The 20,175-nt window shown below is 38.4% G+C and overlaps 1 protein-coding gene across 16 annotated transcripts in view; it reads right to left on the minus strand.

Moving 5' to 3' along the window:
- PLEKHA5 (pleckstrin homology domain containing A5) overlaps nt 1–20,175 on the minus strand; it is a 241,741-nt gene that overhangs the window by 115,718 nt on the left and 105,848 nt on the right. The gene's annotated exons all lie outside the window — the stretch shown is intronic.

Genomic DNA, 20,175 nt, shown 5'->3' on the forward strand with positions numbered 1-20,175 from the left:
ATACGGTTACAAACAGCTCTTGAAGAAAACATGCCGTGAGTAATTTTAAATAACCTTAGCTCAAAATAAATAGACATTTCCTGTTAAAACTGTAAGCATACCAATTTAAACGACTCCTCTAAAAACATTTTTTGTTGTTGTTTCCAAAGTTGATACATACTTATTTCAAAAATTCAAGCAATAAAAAGGCATAAAGAAAGCTAAAATTACCTGGTGTTCCACTACCCAAAAATGATAATAGCTGCTTAGATTTATTGATCATTTACTATGTCAATCACTTTATAAACTCATCTGAGCCTCATAACCCAACAATAGAATTTCTTCATTTTACTAAAGAACGTGAGACCCAGAATAGTTATGGAACAGTGCTATTAGGCGACAGAGCAGGACTCAAACCCAGATAGAGTGTCTCTACTGCCTATGTATTTGATCACTAATATTTAGCAGTCAAGATACCAATTGTTTAAATTCTGGTAGACCAGAGTTTGTATATGTATACAGATTTCAATATAAGAAAATCAAACTACATATGTTGTTTGCAACCTACTTTTTTCATTCAACAATATGCCACGGACAGTTTCCCATGTCAATAAATAGACTCTTAACTCTTCCTTTTTTGATGGCTGCCCATCATAATTATGTAAACCTGATTCCTACAGAACACTTTATTATTAATTTTTTATTATTATAAACAGTAATATTAACTGTCCAGACATCTTCGTGTTTTCTTGTGTTTAGCTACACAGGATAATTCTTAGAAGTGGGGCAAACAGGTCAAACTATGTGCGTACTTTCAACATTTACATGTTTCGTCCTCCAAAAAGGGGTAACAATATGTATTTGTATTTCAATGCATTAGGTTTGTCCTTTCCCCACAAACTGGGTATTGACAATTACTTTTCTTCTTTCTGAACCTAATAGAATATACAAACAATCACACAGTTCTAATTGTGTGTACGTGCTTGTGTTTTAACTGCAAGTGAGGTCAAGTCTTTTCTTTGTATGCCCATCCTCACAGGAGGCAGTCCAGCTTCCTGGTCACAAGCACCTGGCCATGGAGTCAGAGACAGTAGTCAAGCTCTTTTTCTGGGCACAGGCAAATTACTTTGCTTCTCCATGCTTCCATTCCCTTATATAGAAAATACAGATAACAATTTAATCTTCATGGGATTTTTGTGAGAATTATATGAGGAAAATCGTCCCAAGCGACTAGAACAGTGCTTACCACAAAATAAGTGTTTAATTGTTATCTCGTATTTAATGACCGACCATATTTGTTCTGCATTTCATACCCTTCGCCCAAAATGGGGATTTCTTAACAGAGTACATGAACACACCATTTTATAATGGTGTCAATACCTTGTTAGAGTGCTAATGACATAAAAATGTTCAGTGACCTTAGTTGTGAGTTGTCTTACAACTAAATCTAGAGTGTAACGTAACTGGCGCTGAAAACACTCCTTTCATATGAAACTGCTACAGCAAAAATTAAAAATAACATCTCAAGTTGAGAAAACAAAATTGTTTCATCATGTAGCTTGAAATATAGACAAGCAAGCCAACACAGTTTGCTATAACCAGAAGGGTTTGCATATGTTTTAGAAAAGTAGTGATTCATGATCTTTCCCATTTTTTCAAAGTGAAGGTTTTGCTGGTCTCAATTAAATTTAAATTTTTCACACAAAGAAAGAAAACAAAACCCATTCTTGAAAACATCAAAGTCAACCACTTTTCTCACAGTTCTGAAAAGTCCTATAGCCCCTTTTAAATGACACAAATAGTAACAACCTATAAACAAAAAATATATGGAGATTGAAATGTATTAAACTTATAGTCCTACTCCCAAACCAAACAACGTATTATTATTATATAATAAAGCCTTCAACTATTCTCATTATCAGGCTACTTATAACAAAACATCTCTAAAAATACTGAGAAGAAAGTTTTATATTATTCTAGCAGATTTGGTTTAGATGTATTCATTGTTGTATATGCTATAAAATTATCCTATGCAATGGCAAACATTTCTGTAATATGTTTGTAGAATCACAGTGGCATGGTGGTTCTGCATATGGCTGCCAGGGGGAAAACAATAATAATGCAGCAGCAGAGATCTGTCAAGATTCTGGAAGATTAACAGGAATACTGAGAACTAACAAATCGACCAAGTGTTTGGTTTACGGAGTTGTCAGCACCCTGTGCAATTTCTCTAGAACCTGGGAGGCTTGGCTTCCCCCTGCCCCAATCACAGCTTACAGAAGGACTTCCACAGGGATAAAGAGGGAAAAAGGTCCCTCCTCTTAAGACCGTAACAGCATAGAACTGACAGTTTAATAGGGAAAAGAGAGCTGTAAACAGATCATTATACCATAACCTGATTTGCAGAGCACAGAAGAGGAAGTGGCTAAATGCCTGGGGGAATCTGGAAAAGGCTTAACAAAGTAAATGACAGCTGGCCAAACTATTTCAAGAGGAGATTTCAGTTAGCGGTAGCAGTAGTTGTAAAAGTACAAATTTAAGATTAATCTAAATTTTACACTGGTGCCTAATTAACAGAGAAACTATTCATTTAAGGGGAAAAAAATGCATACCAAAAAGGCAATTCTCCCAAATGCCTTATAAGATTCTGTCCTGCTTTTCCTAAATGTCAGTGATATCTAGTTTGGTTTTCTCAATTCTGCTCAAACCACATTTTAGAAAAGGAAGCTGAAGCAGACTGTGGATATATGTCCCACTACGTCAGAGCTAATAAACTTCTTTAAATCAGTAGGAAATCCTAAATCTCAATTAATCCTGACTCCCTTTTCATGTATCTCTATGCTATAGGGCATGACTCATAAAAAGCTACAGAAGAAAGTCCAACAAGAGTCTCCAAAACATTCGTCACCAAATAATGTGTTTCAGTATATTCTTTAGGGATGTTTGTGATAATGACTAAAGATTCAATTGTGAGGACTCTTAATTTTTTCATTTAACTTCATTAAACTTCATTAAAACTCTTGACTACTCACTTCTTGGAAATGTCACCCTTTATCTTAACTTATGTAACCTGGTTCCCAGCTGATGTGAGAACAAAGGCAAAAGAAAAAAGTTAAATTTCCTTACAACTTACAGACCACTGACAAGTCCTTGAGACAGGCAGAGTGACCTTCCTCCAGGAACTCAACTGCCTTGATGTCAATACTTTGCTAAGGGCAAAGGTAACCTTGGCTTAACATTAGCCCGACCTCCAGGATCCTGTAAGTCTCTTTTAACATATAATAATTTCTTTGGAAACTTCCTTTATCTCTAACCACCCCTGCACCTCCCTCCCCTCCCCCCCCCCCCCCCCCCCCCCGCAACCTCCCGCCCCAAGATAATGTTAGCAATCATCCTCCAAGCAAATGCCCATTTATATACATCTGAAGGATCTCATGATTAGACAGTAGCAAATGACGATTTCCTCTAAGGTCCTGGAAACCTTACTTCCAAATTCCTTAGGGATTTAACGCTATTCCTAACTCCCTCCCAACTTGAACGTATATACTTGAAAGTTTATAATCTGCCACCCCTCACAACCCCAGTGCACCTCTTTCTGCCCCTTGGGTCCTGTCCCCGTGCTTTAATAAAACCACACTTTTTGCAAAGATGCCTCAAGAATTCTTTCTTGACCGTTCGCTTTCGAACCCCAACATTTTCTTATCACCAGCCTTCACTTTGCAAAACAAGCTTAATTCCAAACGACTCAAACCAGCACAAAACTGTCTCCATAATTTGGTGCCAATTTACTCATCACTAACACCCAAAGGAGAAGTCCTCTTAATGGGTGAGAAACAAATCTACTAATCTCTTTTGCACATACTAATAGTGCTAAGTAACAGAAAGTACTCTAATGTTCTATCAGTTGATTACTGATTTTTATCTCTTAGGTCAGTAATATAAATCTTTCAGATCAGAAAAATACTAGGACATTGAGAAGGCCACAAATACTTGTTTCTGATGTGTGTTTTTTCCAACACCACTAAGCATTTAACTCAATTCTGACACCGTGTACCTGGAGACATGTTAGAACACACAGGTTAAGGGCTCTGTCCCACAAGACTGCCTCCACTTTAGGTAACAATCTTTATTTTGTTTATTTATTTATTTTGAGAGAAAGAGAGAGTGTGAGTGGGGAGAGGGGTCGAGGGAGAGGGGGAGAGAATCTTAAGCAGGCTGCACAGAGCCCAACGTGGGGCTGGATATCTCATGACCTGAGGAGAAATCAAGAGTCAGATGCTTAACTAACTGAGCCATCCAGGTGCCCCTAGATAACAATTTTTTTTTTTTTTTAAGTTTTATTTATTTTGAGAGAGAGAGATAAGGAGCAAGTGGGGGAGGAGCAGAGAGAGAGAGGAAGACCAGAATCCTCAATGTGGGGCTCAAACTGACAAACCGTGAGATCATGACCTGAGCTGAAGTGGGATGCTTAACCGACTGAGCCACCCAGGCGCCCCCCAAATATATTTCTTACATATATCATAGTATTCATACGCAGTTACAAAAAAGTAAAGTAAGAATACCAACAGCCTCCTTTTGCTTTCTCCCAAATTTGCAAACTCACTTATCTTGGCACTATACCATATCTTCATGACTTAAAGAGAAACACCAAAGTGCACTAATTAGAAAAGTACATTAAAATTCGCAAATACGAGGATCTCTCTCAAATATCTTTATTAGCTTCTGTTAAAAGGCAGTAATCAGGTAGAGAGTGAATCAAACTCACAGAAATTAAACACTAAACCCAAAGACAGCCTGACAGAGATCCCAGGCCAACAACTTCTTCTAAACACTAAGTTATCATCATTGAACACTGTGAAAATTAGTAATGGGAATCCTCACTAAAATGGAGTCAGGAGGTTTTGGCACTGGGCACTATGTCCTACTGTTACTAAACCATCTATCATTGCTGCTAACTCAGGATTTGAATGGGTAAGCCCTTGTGCACCGTGTGGCCAACTGCTCTGTTCCGGGGATCCTGAGGAGGCTGAACATACTGAAAGCATAGTTCCTGGCTGGGTTTGCCAACACTGTTGTCGAACAAACTCAGACAAACCCGTTACAAGAGAAGGCAACAGCTCATAAGATGAGCGTTTGAAAAAGAGAAAGGGAGAAATTTAGATGCTGGCAGCCAGGGAAGGCGGCAGGCTCAAGCCTTAACAACCACCTCTGCTGGCAATATGGACACCTAGATCTTTATAAGGAGAGGTTGGGAGCAGGGGTACATGCAAGAGAGTAGGCAGGGAACCTGTGATCATGGGTGAGAGGCGGCGACGTCAGTGTGTGTTCTGCCCATGATCATGGGCAGGGAAAGGGTTGGGCTGAGTGTGGTTTTCTAGGCATTCTGCTGCTATCAGAGCTTTTCTGGCCTGGTGGCTGTAATGCTGTGGTCACTGCAAAATGTCTTCGTCAATGCCTCAAGACAGTGTGACAAAAACAGAACAATAAGAAAAAAGAACAATGGGTTTCAGAGCATGAGTTGTGAAGTTGCCTTGTCTATTTCTGGTTTCACCTGTTAGGGTCAATAGTTTAAGCAAGAGGGCTCCCTGACACTAACACTCCTGGTCAACTGCATACCCAACAGAAACAGATGGACTTGGCCTTGCAAGTAGACACTACTCTACTACTTCAGTGGAGGAAGAGAGGCTTTCTTTATCTCCCTCCACTAACCCCAACAGCTCAACCAATGAAAAGCTACTATACTTCCTACTCCTAGGTTGTTCCAATGGACTTTAGTTTATAACACTCTTCCCAACAAAGCGTACCTCTCCTTTGTTGCCTGGTTTTTCTGCAGCTTGTTTGTCCTAGATTGCAATTTTTTTTAAAATTCCAAAATAAACCCATTTTTTTTTTTTTACTGGTAAAATAACTGGCAGCTTTTATTTTTAAGGTTAACAACACTGACATTAGCAGTTTTAGATATTCTCAACTTACTACCCAAGAAAAGGCCAAGCGTTGTTCTATGTTATCATCTTGGTTTTCTATTAGAGCTAAAATTTCACAACACAGCAAATTCGGAAAAAGTGGAAGAGCCAAATGATTTAAGAATCAAATTAATCCATAAACACCTGCTTAGGAAGGGACCAATTATAATGAAAGTCCTTTTTACCACTAGGATCTTCTTCCCCAGGGAGTGATAGCTATTAAAATATACTTGCTAACAGGACTCAGCCTTCTAATTTGAAAATGTCCAGTTCTTAGGTCATCAATTAACAAGTTTGGTCCTTGAAAGCCAGTTTAATAAAATGATGACTTAGCCATTTTATACTCCCTTTTATTTCATCTAATCCTTTCTAAATTCTTTCCACTTTTTGCGTGAGATTGATAGCCACAGTTCCTCCTTCTGAACTGTCATAACTTGTGTACCTCATCAGTTTATAGGATTTAGGTCCAGCTCAAATGTTGCATCCTGAGAAGTTTCCCTCAATCTCCCTCACTAGGATAGCGCCAGTACTATCTGGAACAATTAGCATAACCAGTAAAATATTCAATCATGCATATTTACATCTCAAAGAATCTGCCAATAGGGATGTATATAAACTATTTTGCACAATAAACAGAAAGTGTATACCCATGGAGAGCAGACTGACTCTAGTAAGTTCATTTATATAAGCAAATACAAACCAAAGTGAAAGAATTTAAAAGGCAACAATGATAGGGCCATTAAAACTGATCATCTTTCTTCCCTTTTCCTATTAGCACGTGACATATCAACTTCTCAGCTAAAAGTGAGATGTCTGGTTATATTTATATCTCCTTTGAATATGTGAACTCATCTCTGAAGACAATTTCACTTGATAGGGAAAAAAAACTGGATTTTGAGTGGTGAATTTAATGGGCTCTGGAATCTTTAACTACATTTTCACCTTAACCATTACAATTCTAGAAAAATTCCAAGTCAAAGTATATGTGTGCAAGAAACAAATGATGCTAACTTTCAATTTAGTAATTTTGTACTTAAGTGTGCAATGGTAACTAATAGGAAATTGGAAGTACTTGTGTTTTATGAAAAATAATCTGAAATTCTAGCACAATAAAGAAATTCAGACTTAGGAACATGTTGATGACTATGAAATAATAAATCAACAACCAAGTTATAGGAGCAAGAAAATAAATGTAAATTTAGCTAAGCTCTAGCTTCCTTGCCTAGGTTCTATTTCAACTCTGGATGAATACACATTTTTGAATGATAGTTTGTAACTTATATTCTATCTACATATCTATTGATTTTCATTCTGAAAGAAATTTTAAAATCTAACTGGTTTTCTACAGAGCCTGATTTACTAACAAAGCATCTATTATCCAAGTAACTAAGTCAATTCTACACTTGAACCATCTGCTTAGAAGACAGTCTGTTTTTGATGCAAGAATAAAATCAAACATATGACAGTGTTACCAGTTTCATTATCATAAAAAAATAGTCTCAAAGAAACTATAAGGGTTTTGTGAAAATAGAGGAAATTTCATTTAAAATGTCAGGAAGCCCTGAAGGGGGAGCTCTCATGCACTACCACTCACATCCCCAATAGGAGGAAGCTTACTTAAAAAAATTTTCTTTTAATGTTTTATTTATTGTGGCTTAGAAATTTTCCTTTTAATGTTTTATTTATTTTTGAGAGAGAGACAGAGTGTGAGCGGGGAGGGGTAGAGAAAGAGGAAGACACAGAATCTGAAGTAGAATTCAGGCTCTTAGCTGTTAGCACAGAGCCCGATGCAGGGATTGAACCCACAAACAGTGAGATCATGACCTCAGCCAAAGTCAGGCTTACCTGACTGAGCCACCCAAGTGCCCGGGAAGAAGCTGACTTTACATGCCCCAGCAGTACAAAGAATTTCTCCTTGCCCATCAACAGCTCAGCCAATGAGAAACTGCCACACTCAGCCAGTGAGAAGTTGTCACCACCCAGAACTCTTCAGCCCCTCCTGGCTGCCTCCTTTCTTTCATAAAAGCAAGCCCTTCTCTGTTCTCCACACTCGCCTATGGTTTGCCATACTCAGCTTGTCCTGAATTATAATCTTCTGCTACTCCCGAATAAACTCATTTTGCTGGTAAAATAGCTGGCTCTTTTGTTTTTTGTTTTTTTACAGTCAACAGCTGCTTTTGTGTGTTGGCTTGATTTCCCAAGAAACTCATGCTTACTCTCTTGAAAGAAGGCAAGAAAATGTGCACGTTTTTTAGAAGTTTTACTACCATGGAACACGACAGAATACATTGTGGAGACTCATGATCCAGACATAGCCTTGGGAACTAAGAGATACTTTTATATCTACAACTAACTCAATGAAAGTAACTGACTTCCTTAGTTGTCCCTTTGTCAGGAGATTACATTGAAAAAGGACTTTACCTCCATTTTGACCTCAGTCTGTACTTTCTAACTGATTAAGTTCTTCTTATCTTTGAACTCCGGCACAAGACCCAATGTGCAAAGAATCTTGTGATGGGAACTGAAACCACCCCCTCAAGCATTAACTGCCCTGACAACCAACAAGACCCCACATGACTGATCTGAAGACCATGGTCGACTTGACCTTTACTGCCCAGCTGTATATGTACCCACTGACCTTTGTTCCATACTTTCCATATATAAACTGAGAAGTATTTTCAGCACTTCAGAGGCAGTCTTTGAGACATCAGTGCACTGTCTTCCTGGTGTTGGCCTCATTGAAATAAATTCCTCTCCTGTTTCGCCACCATAGGTCTCTGTGCCTTTGGATTTTGTCAGTGGCAAATGGCCAAACCTGCTTTATTTGGGGCCCCTGGAGCCAGGTGCTCTTCCTGCACCCTCGAGCCCCAGTTACAACATAACAAACACAATCAGGTGGTCTTATGGCAACAACCCCAACCACGACCATTTGCTTATCAAGGGCAAGTTTTATTGAGGTGTGAGCATTTCCCCTTAAGACCAAAAACAAAACTGGTTTTAACTTGCCAAACTTCTACACTTACATTTCAGGCACAAGAGAGATAATTTCTTTTTATCTCTCTGTTTATCTATCCATCTATCTTAAGAAAGACAGAGTGTGCGTAAGCAGGAGGGGCAGATGAGGAAAGAGAATCTTAAGCAGGCTCCAACATGGAGCCTGACATGGGGCTCAATCCCATGACCCTGGGATCATGACCTGAGCTGAAATCAAGAGTCAGACACTCAACTGTCTGAGCCACCCAGATGCCCAAATTTGTTTTTAAATCTCATTTGTACAAATTCCTTGGCCCACAAGATTTTTCTTTTAGATGAAAATTTTTCTTTTAGATGAAAATACTTTATTTTGGAAGTTTACTGGAAATGTTACACATTTGCTATCTAGTGTTAAAGAGAAAAATCAAGCAAACAAACCTGGGTTGAGATTTAATCTCCTTGGCTACTGTTAATACATTTTTAAATTCAGTCAACAAATATTTATTGAGGATAGTGTTTCTTTTGTAGAAACACTAGATCCTGTGAGAAAATTAAAAAAAGAAATGAAATGTCCAAACTAGTTATGGGTAGATAAGTACATAATTAAAATACAAGTAAGAATATGAGATGCTATAACATAAATGAATTCTGGAACCAGAAAGCCTAAGGCGCAATTTTGGATCAGGCCTTGGGAAAACTACTGTACTTCTACGTGCCTCAGTTATCTCTAAAATGGGTATAACAATAGTATCTTCTTCATAGAATTTTTATGAGGATTAAATGAATTCAAACATTAAAGCCCTTACAACAGTACTTGATACATAATTAGAGTTCATTAAATAATAACTATTATTGTTCTGAAAGACATGTGGACCAAAAAAGCTGAGGTAAGTGAAATGGCCTGTCAGCATGAACCCAATAAAGATGGGTAGGGTCGGGGCGCCTGGGTGGCGCAGTCGGTTAAGCGTCCGACTTCAGCCAGGTCACAATCTTGCGGTCCGTGAGTTCGAGCCCCGTGTCGGGCTCTGGGCTGATGGCTCAGAGCCTGGAGCCTGGTTCCGATTCTGTGTCTCCCTCTCTCTCTGCCCCTCGCCTGTTCATACTCTGTCTCTCTCTGTCCCAAAAATGAATAAACGTTGAAGAAAAAAAAAAAAAAGATGGGTAGGATCTGGAAAACATAAATTAGGAAGGTCATGGTGAAAAAATATTGTGGTAAAAAATGAGATGACTAGTTTGACTTGGTTATAATGCAGTGGTTTAGAAAGGTAGGTTGGGAACAGGGTTGAAGGTTGTGAACATTAGACAGAATAGCCTGGGTGTCATCTGACAGGCCATGGAGAGCGACTAAAGAGAGAAGGGTTATGACCAAAGGAGATTTACCAGCAAAGTTTTATAAGTGACATAGAGGGCTGGTGAGTTTTCACAAATGCCATTGAGAAACGTGATTTTCCTTTACAGCAGTTTTGCTTACATATAAAGTAAGACTTATACTAACAACCTCATCACTACAAATGAAAGCACTAAAGCTGGGATATAAACAGACTTCCACTATCTGGAAATGAACTGAATGAGTAAGCAAACGAATATGAAAGAAAATGAGATTTGATACTAACTTGAAAACAGGTTTGACTCAGCTCATATTACTGTTTAGATTGTGTTTTTAAACGTTTTTTATTTTGAGATAAAAGAGAGAAAGCGTGTGTGCTCGCAGGGGCATAGACAAAGGGAGAGAGAGAATCCCAAGCAGGCTTTGTGCTAACAGCATGAGCCCGATGTGGAGCTTGAACTCATGAACTGTGAGATCACGACCTGAACCGAATTCAAGAGTTGGATACTTAACCGACTGAGTCACCCAGACGCCTCGGGATTATGAGTAAAAAGTTGCCAATGAACTCAACACGGCCAACCTTTGCCAACTGCTGATGGTACACACTGGTCACTGCCACACACTGCCCACTCTCCCTTTCCTGCTCAGTCTCAGTCAGGGTAGCAACGCATCCAACTAAAGCATTCTGTTTCCGGGCTTCTCTTGCGATTAGGTGTTAATGAGGTGTGCCCACTGAGATATAAAGAAGAACTTATGGAACCCCTGGAAAGGATGCTTAGAGGAAGCTGACTCAGCTAGGAAATACATGCTTTTGCTCTTCTGATCTTTCTCCTTTTGGACATAAGGACAGCCACTGTGGTCCATGAAGTAATCTTGACAAAAGAAGTCTCATGTTAGGATGGTGAAACAGGAAGACAGAAAGGTCTAGGGCCCTGATTTCAATCTTAAAAGGCCTGTCTCTGAGATTGCTCTTACTTGAGAAGATAAACTACTCTGTGTTTAAACCGCTCTCCGGTCACTCTCGTCAGACCCTAACAGATTTCCCAACAAACAGTGCTAGTTACTCGATGTTGTTAGTTGAACTAACTACAACTAAGTTACTGTAACCACAATGTGTCTAAATTCAGGGATGTATGTCACTCGTTCACACTCACTAGACTATTATAAGCAGTCATTCAAGAGAGGGTCCTCCAGGGTGATGAAGCTCTGGGGACGGGGTCTGAGACCTGCTGGCAGACACTGTTCTAGCTCTGGGGAGGAAGCAGGTCTGAGATAATGAGCCAAATAGCAGTGAGAAGCAGCAAACATCCTGCACAGTTAAGGGTCACTGCTTCTAACCCTTACTGCCACTCCCCAGCCCAGCTGCACCCACGCCTTCTATAGTGTCAGTATATAAGCCACTTAATTTATCTTTTTGCCTACAAGTGTGAGTTTGATTTCTTTAAAAAAAAATTTTTTTTTTTAACATTTATTTATTTTTGAGACAGAGAGAGACAGAGCATGAACAGTGGAGGGTCAGAGAGAGAGAGACGAAGAATCTGAAACAGGCTCCAGGCTCTGAGCTATCAGCACAGAGCCCGACGTGGGGCTCGAACTCACAGCCCTCACGGACCGCGAGATCATGACCTGAGCTGAAGTCGGCCGCTTAACCAACTGAGCCACCCAGGCGCCCCATGAATTTGATTTCTATAACAAAAGAGTCTTGAGTAAGACAATATATTCCGGGAAAAGTGGCTTATTAGGTACACAACAGAAAAGGAATAAAACAAAAATTCCCTTTTCTCTAATTATAAAATATTAGAAATTATGTATCTACATAAAGCTGCACTAAATAAATGGTGCAGAGAGAACAAAGAACAAATTCAAGAACAGTACTTTCATGCACATTACATATCCTTGACGGGCAACATTTTAGTATTAATTTAGCTGCTGAAATGTGAAATTCAAGCACTTTCTTATTACCAGCAAATAAAAGTAGCAGTACTTAGAGTTCCAAAGCATTGAGAAATTTAGACATTTGCCCTAGGGTCAGTGGTTACTAAACTCAAAAACTGGCTGCCTCAGAATCATGGGAGAACTGGTTTAAAACGCACATTACTAAGCCAAACCTCAGGAGATTCTGATTCAGCAGGTTTGGTTTGGGCATTATATTCTAAGCCACAAAACTACTTTCAGGCAAAAATAGGCTTGAGTAGCTGATAGGTATATGTGAACAAAACTAGTGAATATTTCTACTTGTTTTTTTCCTCAGATAAACCCCATCTTTATTTATAATTTACATGATGAACTACATAGTTACCTCAAATGTAAATGTGAAGAGTTTAAATGTCTTACCTTTTTTCTACCCATAAAATTCCAGAGTCTCACATGTAAAAACTATAAAGTATAGGAGCAGTTTTTTCACATTTTAACAAAATACTTCTCATCTTTTCTTTGGTAGGAGTTAGGATGCTTTTAGCACCAGAATGCCCAATTAAAAAAACGGCTCAAATAATGAAGAATTTAGTATCTCACATGATAAGAGGGCAGTCTCTGGTCTAATTCAGAGACTCAATAATGCCTCCGTGATTCTCTTACTTCTTCTCTGTCATGGGTCCACAATTGCCACTGTGGCTCCAAGCATCATGTTCTTACAGTAAAAAAAGGAAACAACTTCTTATCTTAGATGCCCCCCCCCTTTTTTAAAGAAAATGAAGAAAACTTTCACATTAGTTCTTCAGCCTACACCAATCACTGGCATGGGGGATAGGAGTAACTCCCTAAGAATAATTATTATTTATACTCTAAGGCTTAGGAGGCTAACCTTTCCAAAGCACATGGAAGAAAAAAACCCTTAGAACAAAACCTGGACTCTTTCCAAAAGGAAGAAGGTTGGAGGGAAGTGTGGAGAGCAATAGCAGTTTGTTAGGCACCAACAATGATCCACCGCATTCTGTCACAAACTAATAAACCATATTTAAAACAATCAAAATGTAATTTAGCATGGAGATACCAGTTCAGTGCATTAAACGACTGGAAAACATTAACAATGAACAACAAAAGAAAGATTAAGCTGCCAAAACTTTGAATCCTGCACAACAGAAAAAGAAACAAAAGATGTACCTAACTGGAAACTTGAAGGATATAACCCACTTCCTTACGCAGTATAATTACTGTCAGTCAAGGGGCGCCTGAGTGGCTCAGTCAGTTGAGTGTCTGTGAGTGCCCGACTTGGGCTCAGGTCATGATCTCACTGTTCATGAGTTTGAGCCCCACATCAGGCTCTGTGCTGACGGCTCAGAGCCTGGAGCCTGCTTCTGTGTCTCCCTCTCTCTCTGCCTCTCCCCTGCTCGCCCTCTGTCTCTCTCAAAAATAAATGAACATTAAAAAAAAATTACTGTCAAATCAATTAAAAAGCATCTTGCAAATTACTATTCAGGAATGTTCTCCTACCCTAATCTGTGTATCCATTACTCTCTGATTTCTAAATCAGCTAAATATTTCAAAAGTGTCACATATTAGATATAAAAGACAAAACAAGGAATAGGTATTTTAATTTAAATAGCAAATTCAGTTTTTAAACACTGTTTCTTAAAAATTCTGTTCGGATGTCAGAGGATCAACAGCATAACAAAATAACAGCAACTTTAGAAATGGACCATTTTCATAGGCCTCCTTTGAAAATCTTCATGAAACCATATACACTAATGTTACCCAAAAATAAAAAAATCCTGATTGTTCAGAATTTAATCTGGAAGCCCCAGAGTCAGTTCAGGATCCCAGCATAAATATTCAGTGTTGGCAATAATGTAAAATAGCACAGCCGCTATAAAAAATAGTTTAGAGATCCCTCATAAAGTTAAACACAGAATTACTACATGACCTAGCAATTGAACTGTTTTTTTTTTTTATTTATTTTTTATTTTTTTTATTTACAAAAAAATTTTTTTTTTTCAATGTTTATTTATTTTTGGGACAGAGAGAGACAGAGCATGAACGGGGGAGGGGCAGAGAGAGAGGGAGACACAGAATCGGAAACAGGCTCCAGGCTCTGAGCCATCAGCCCAGAGCCTGACGCGGGGCTCGAACTCACGGACCGCGAGATCGTGACCTGGCTGAAGTCAGACGCTTAACCGACTGCGCCACCCAGGTGCTCCTGAACTCTTAGGTATATATCCCAAAGGACTGAAAATAGGTATTCAAACAAATATTTGTAGACAAACATTGCTAGGAGCACTATTCACAATAGCCACAAGGCAGAAACAACCCAATTGTGTACCAATGGGTAAATGAGTAAACAAAATGTAGCATGTACATACAATTTATTCAGCCATTGAAAAAAAGTATTCATAGATGCTACCAACATAGATGAACTTCAAAACCATTATGCTAGTGGAAGAAGGCAGACACAAAAGGTCATACACTAATATGATTCCTTTTATAAGAAATACTCAAAACAGGTAAATCCACAGTAACAGAAAGCGGATTAGTGGTTGCCAGGGGCTGAGGGGAAGGGGGAAATGGGGAGGGAGAGCTTATAGGGCACAGGGTTTGCTTCTGTGGTGATGAAACTATTTTGGAACTAGACAGAGGTAATGGTTGCCCACCACTGTGAATGTACTAAATGCTACTGAATTATACACCTTAAAATGGCTAATTTTACGCTCTATGAGCTTTATAACAATTAAAAAAAATAACTGATGTATCTGTAATATGAATTTTGTACAGATCTGAAGGAAGATGTGTGTTGGAATTTAACCAAGGCTGGTCAACAGTATTCCAACTTGCTTTAATACAGTATAGTATTATACAATTCTTCTGATTGGATATAATCTGGGATCCTCATTCCACCCAGCATTCTAAGATTTAAAATGGGAAACTACAATACTGAAGTTCAGATTAATTCCCACACTACAAATGGAATTGCCCACACAGCCAGTTCAGGAGCAGGATAAGTCAAAGGGCATTCTGATTTAAATCATAAATGAAAGAGACCCTAATTGTTTACGGTTATGGGGATCCTTGGGGAGTTCCTTGGTAGTTTATAGTTTAGGACCCTCTGACATCACCTTATAAGGCTGTTTTGCCTCTCACGAGAAGGATGGGGTAAACAGATTGTTTACCACTGCTGTTTTAAAGTAAGGGTCTGCAAGGATCAGAGTGGTCCTTTCCAGAAGGCAGACGATACAGTATAAAGTAACAAGGGAAAAGAAGAACACTTGCAATTTCATTTTAAAAGTCCACAAATTCCGTTTTTAAAACTCCATATTGGTCTAGAAATTTTATTTGTTTGCAAATGTTTTGGATGTGATAAGAAAGGCCTGCACTGGTCCAGAATCTCTGCCCTGAGGAAACAGACAAAAGGAGTCGCGTATTTCCAAGGGAACTGGCTGGGGCTTTGGGGCAGGCACCAGGCACCCCTGCATCATCTCTCCACAAAGATGGAGCAAACACATGTAGTTCTGGGGCCCTGCAATACTTCGATACTGCAATTCTCACCCTTAGGGAAGCAGACCAGGATTGGTAGTACAGGCGGTAGTAGCTAGGCATTTCATACTGTGTGGATGAAGGGGCTGCAAAAACTCTTCAGTGGTCCCTTACGGTCTTAAAATTGCTGTCCTCTTGTGGTTGAAGGAGAGGAACCCCCAATTTTGACAGACCCTTATACATTTATAAACACAAAGCATACATAGTTCAAAGTTAATGGCTTAAGTTTTACTCCCAGAATGTGTATATTTTAAAGCCATATGCTTTTGAAGGATTATCATATTTAGTTTATTAGAATACTCACTGATAATTATGAAAATGCTTTAAGTGGAAATAGTCACTGAGGTATCGTCTACAGTTCCGTAAGTCAGTCATACTTCCTTAGGATTATTTCATAAAACTATAAATCTGAAGAGCATTTAAGCTTAAATTTCTGCAACAAATCCTTTAAAAAATTCATAAGATATTATTCTGTTATAAAGGTAGGCATTTTCCTTGGGACGGTATATTAACAAGAAATGAGTTTAAATGTAGACAACTGGCTTATCTACCAAATAAGAGCACCACCATCCACTGACAACATAGTCAAGTGAGGAAAGGAGTTAATGGTAGAATATTGTTTAGAAAAGCCATTCCATTAAATGTTCTGTCCACTTCTGCCATGTCAGAATATCACATGTACTATTAACAGTATTTACTTTATATTAAAAAAGCAAGTTAAGTCGCTTCATCCTCAGCAATATCTGCAAAATTGCAGGTTTTATCCATTAGCTATGTTTTCCAACATGTAACATATATTAAAATGTGAAAATTTCATCCACATATTGCCTTGTTACACTGCAAACAACTTTAAAATAATTCAATATGAAGGCTAAAAGAAGACAGTTGGTTAATATTTTAAATACCCTATCAGCTATCCATGTTCAAGGCAGCTAAGACCATCACACAAACTCTTCAAATCTCACTATCTAAATCTGCATCAGAGGGTTTATTAGGGTAAGGGAAGTTGGAACTATTTTCTCATGGTGAAATAAGTGATAATCAAAGTATGTAGATGGCCAGAAGGTCCTTGCATAAATAGGAAACACGAATTTGGCTAACCTAGTAGCCAAGCGCGTTTGGACTAGTCCCCCATTATAAAATTTCCTTTGGTTCTTTGTTCCCCTCATTGAAGGGTACTGCTTGCTGAATTCATTAAGTTAGGTGATCTTTCTGTCAGAATATTGTTATATCTGGAGTACATCTTTCGTGTTAAGGTGTTTGTTGGAATGCTTAAAAAAGACACAGAGTAGGGACACTGCTACTCTTAGAGAAAGACTTGTGTGTATGTGTGTGCATATATAATGTTTTATTTTTGAATGAGAGGTGGGGTGGTGGGGAGGGAAAGTGAGGGAGGGGCAGAAAGAGAGGGGACAGAGGATCCAAGGCAGGCTCCAAGCTGACAGCAGGGCAGCCCGATGTGGGGCTCCGATGAGATCATGACCTTCACCAAAGTTGAATGCTTAACCACCCAGGCACCCTGGGACTTAGTCTATTCTTACAGGAATAGGTTAAATGGCTGTTTTGGTATCTACTTGCTAATAGTGTGTGTAGCAGAATTCAGTGCAGGACTTGTTTCCATCACTAACATACCTGGGAGCAAGGCTGTGGGAAAGAAACATATATGGGTCACATCTACCTGCAGCTGTCAGAGGCTTACTTACCAAAAGAATTAAAAAAGGCAAACACCCGAATTGGCTTATCTCAGCTCCCAATAGGCCTAAAAATTATTTTATATACTACCAATGACACAGGTACCAGGCTCTGAGAAATGAGAAGTTAAACCTTATGTTAAAAAAAAAAAAGCAACTATTAAATCTAACAAAACAAACAACTATGGCTGTAGATGGAAAGTTCCCTATTTCCTAGATGAGTTGCTGCTGTTCAAAAGTATTAGTCTACCATCTCACAATAAGAACTACTACACAAACATGCTTCGAGTACCCTCTTTCATTTATTCTAAGAAGCAATTAAAAAATCATTTTAATAGTCCTGAAATTGGGAAACTCGTCACATCTCATGGCATTTTAGGATCATTGTCCACGAGGCAGATTGTGATACTGTGATATTCTCATTACCTGTATGCTCAAATGTCAGAAGCACGGTGTGTCCGTCAACATCTTGGATCACACTTTTACCTTAGGATCCAATGGTTGTGGGGTGGGGGCACTTAGCAACATTTTGGATGCAGGAATCAAAATTAGGTTTGGCTGGTTAGCATCATAGATTTGATAGACTAACTAAAGAAACAAAATTAAAGAGAAAACTTCATTCACATCTATTGTTTCCCCAGTAAAACAAGTATTTATCTAATAACATCTTTTGGATTATATGAGCTGATCCACTGAACAAAAATTTAGGCCAAAGCAATCTGGCAGCTACGTCCCCAAAGCATGGTGTTTGACAAAGTGAATGGCCCTTGACCCAAGTGTACATATTTATAGTATCTGCCCAGCTCTTGTAGGCATTGGAACTTGTCATTCCCAGAATTAAAGAGTTACTAAAAGAAAACCTGAGGTGCTATATATTTCAAAAATATTTACATATACTACTGGGTCTGAATCAAACTTGTATTGTCTCTGGAACTGATTTCCACCTCCCTTATTTATGTATTATTAATTTATTGTGTTTTTGTTATAAGCCATTTCAAATTCTTCAAGGGAGTCTGGTTATGAATAAATGGAAGTTTTTAGGACCTGAGCCAGTTCTTTACTCATTCACTGTCTCAATCAACAATTACTGAGTGTGCCCAGCAAGCAACGGCAGGTGGTGTGTGTAAGGTGTGTGCATGTACAAATGCACTATGTACCACAGCTGGCAATAAAATCATTAAAAAATCAGGCACTGTGTTCATTATCAAGACATTTCTATCAAGATTTTTATAAACTATAAAAAATACTTGGTTTTTATAACAGATGAACTGTAGGCACCAATGAGGAAATGAACACAAATATGACTAAACCCAGTTCTTCTGTAACTCTGAAAGATAAAAAAGTTAGCTTTGAGCCATGTTTATGCTCTGTATCTCATAGAACGCTGGACAGGTCAAAAAAAAAAATTTTTTTTTTTTTTTTTTTTTTTTTAACTAACTAAAGGCCATAGTTTGTATGAATTCTCTTAATTTTTACCTAATGTTCTTTTTCTGTTTCAGGATCCCAACCCGGGTACCACATTATATTTAGTCATCTTGTCCTTAAGCTCCTCTTGGCTGTGACAGTTTCTCAGAGTTCCTCTGTTTTTGATGACCTTACTGGAATGAAGTATTATGCAGAAGACTACATAGTCTTCTGTCTTTAGTCTTATAGACTCCACTATTTCCAAAGTTACATAGGTCATTATCTTTTTTGCCCCATCTCCTCCAAGTAAGGTAGTGTCGTGCATATATACATTCTTTTGTCACAGTCTGCATTCTATACTGGGGTCCCTTGATCTCCTAAATGATTTCTTAAGTTTGCACACAGCCTGGTTTCACTTGTTGTCCTATAAAGTTCCATGGGTTTTGACAAACGCATTGTGTCATACAACCACAATTATAGTACCACACAGAATAGCTTCATCACCCTCAAAATCCCCCATGCCTTACCTATTCAGCTCTTTCTTCTTTTCCCCCAAGCCCCTGATCTTTATATCATCTCTATAGTCTTAGCTTTTCCGGAGTGTCGATGGGAATCATATACTAGGTAGAATTTTTAGACTGCCTTCTTTCATTTGGCAATAGGCACTTAAGATTCACCTCTGTCTTTTTGTGGCTTGACCATTTCTTTTTACTGTTGAAAAATATTCCATTATATGGATGTCCTGCAGTTTGTTTAGCACTCATTTACTAGAGGGTATTATCTCAGCTGCTTCCAGTTTGGGCAATTATGAAAAAAGCTGCTATAAACATTCATGCGCGGGTTTTTGTATGGACAGAAGTTTTCAACTCATCTGAGTGAATACCAAGGAGTATGATTATAGGATCATATGGTAAGACTATGGTTAGCTTTATAATAATAGATTACCAAACTATATTCCAATTTTGCTTTCCCAAAGGCAACGAATGAGAGTTCCTGTAGCTCCACAACACTGCAGCAAACAGTATTGTCAGTTATTTGGATTTTAGCTATTCTAATAAGTGCATCATAGTATCTCACTGTTAATTTAATTTGCAATTCCCCAATGACAAATGTGTTCAGCATCTTTTCATATGCTTATTGGCCATCTGTGTATTTTCTTTGGCAAGGTGTCTGTTCAGATCTTTTACTCATATTTTAATTGGGTTGTTTTCTTATTGAGTAAAGACATTTTAAATGAAGGAATGATGTTTTTGTTCAGATTTACATAATTTACTAGAGAATAGGTTATAAATCAATCTCATCATTTCATCTAGGACAGCAAAAGTGGAAACAATAGCAAACTACTTGAGTCTTTGATTTTCTTTTTAAAAGC

Source organism: Puma concolor, chromosome B4, assembly GCF_028749965.1.
Source record: "Puma concolor isolate L17-30 chromosome B4, mPumCon1.1.hap2, whole genome shotgun sequence".
NCBI lineage: Eukaryota > Metazoa > Chordata > Mammalia > Carnivora > Felidae > Puma > Puma concolor.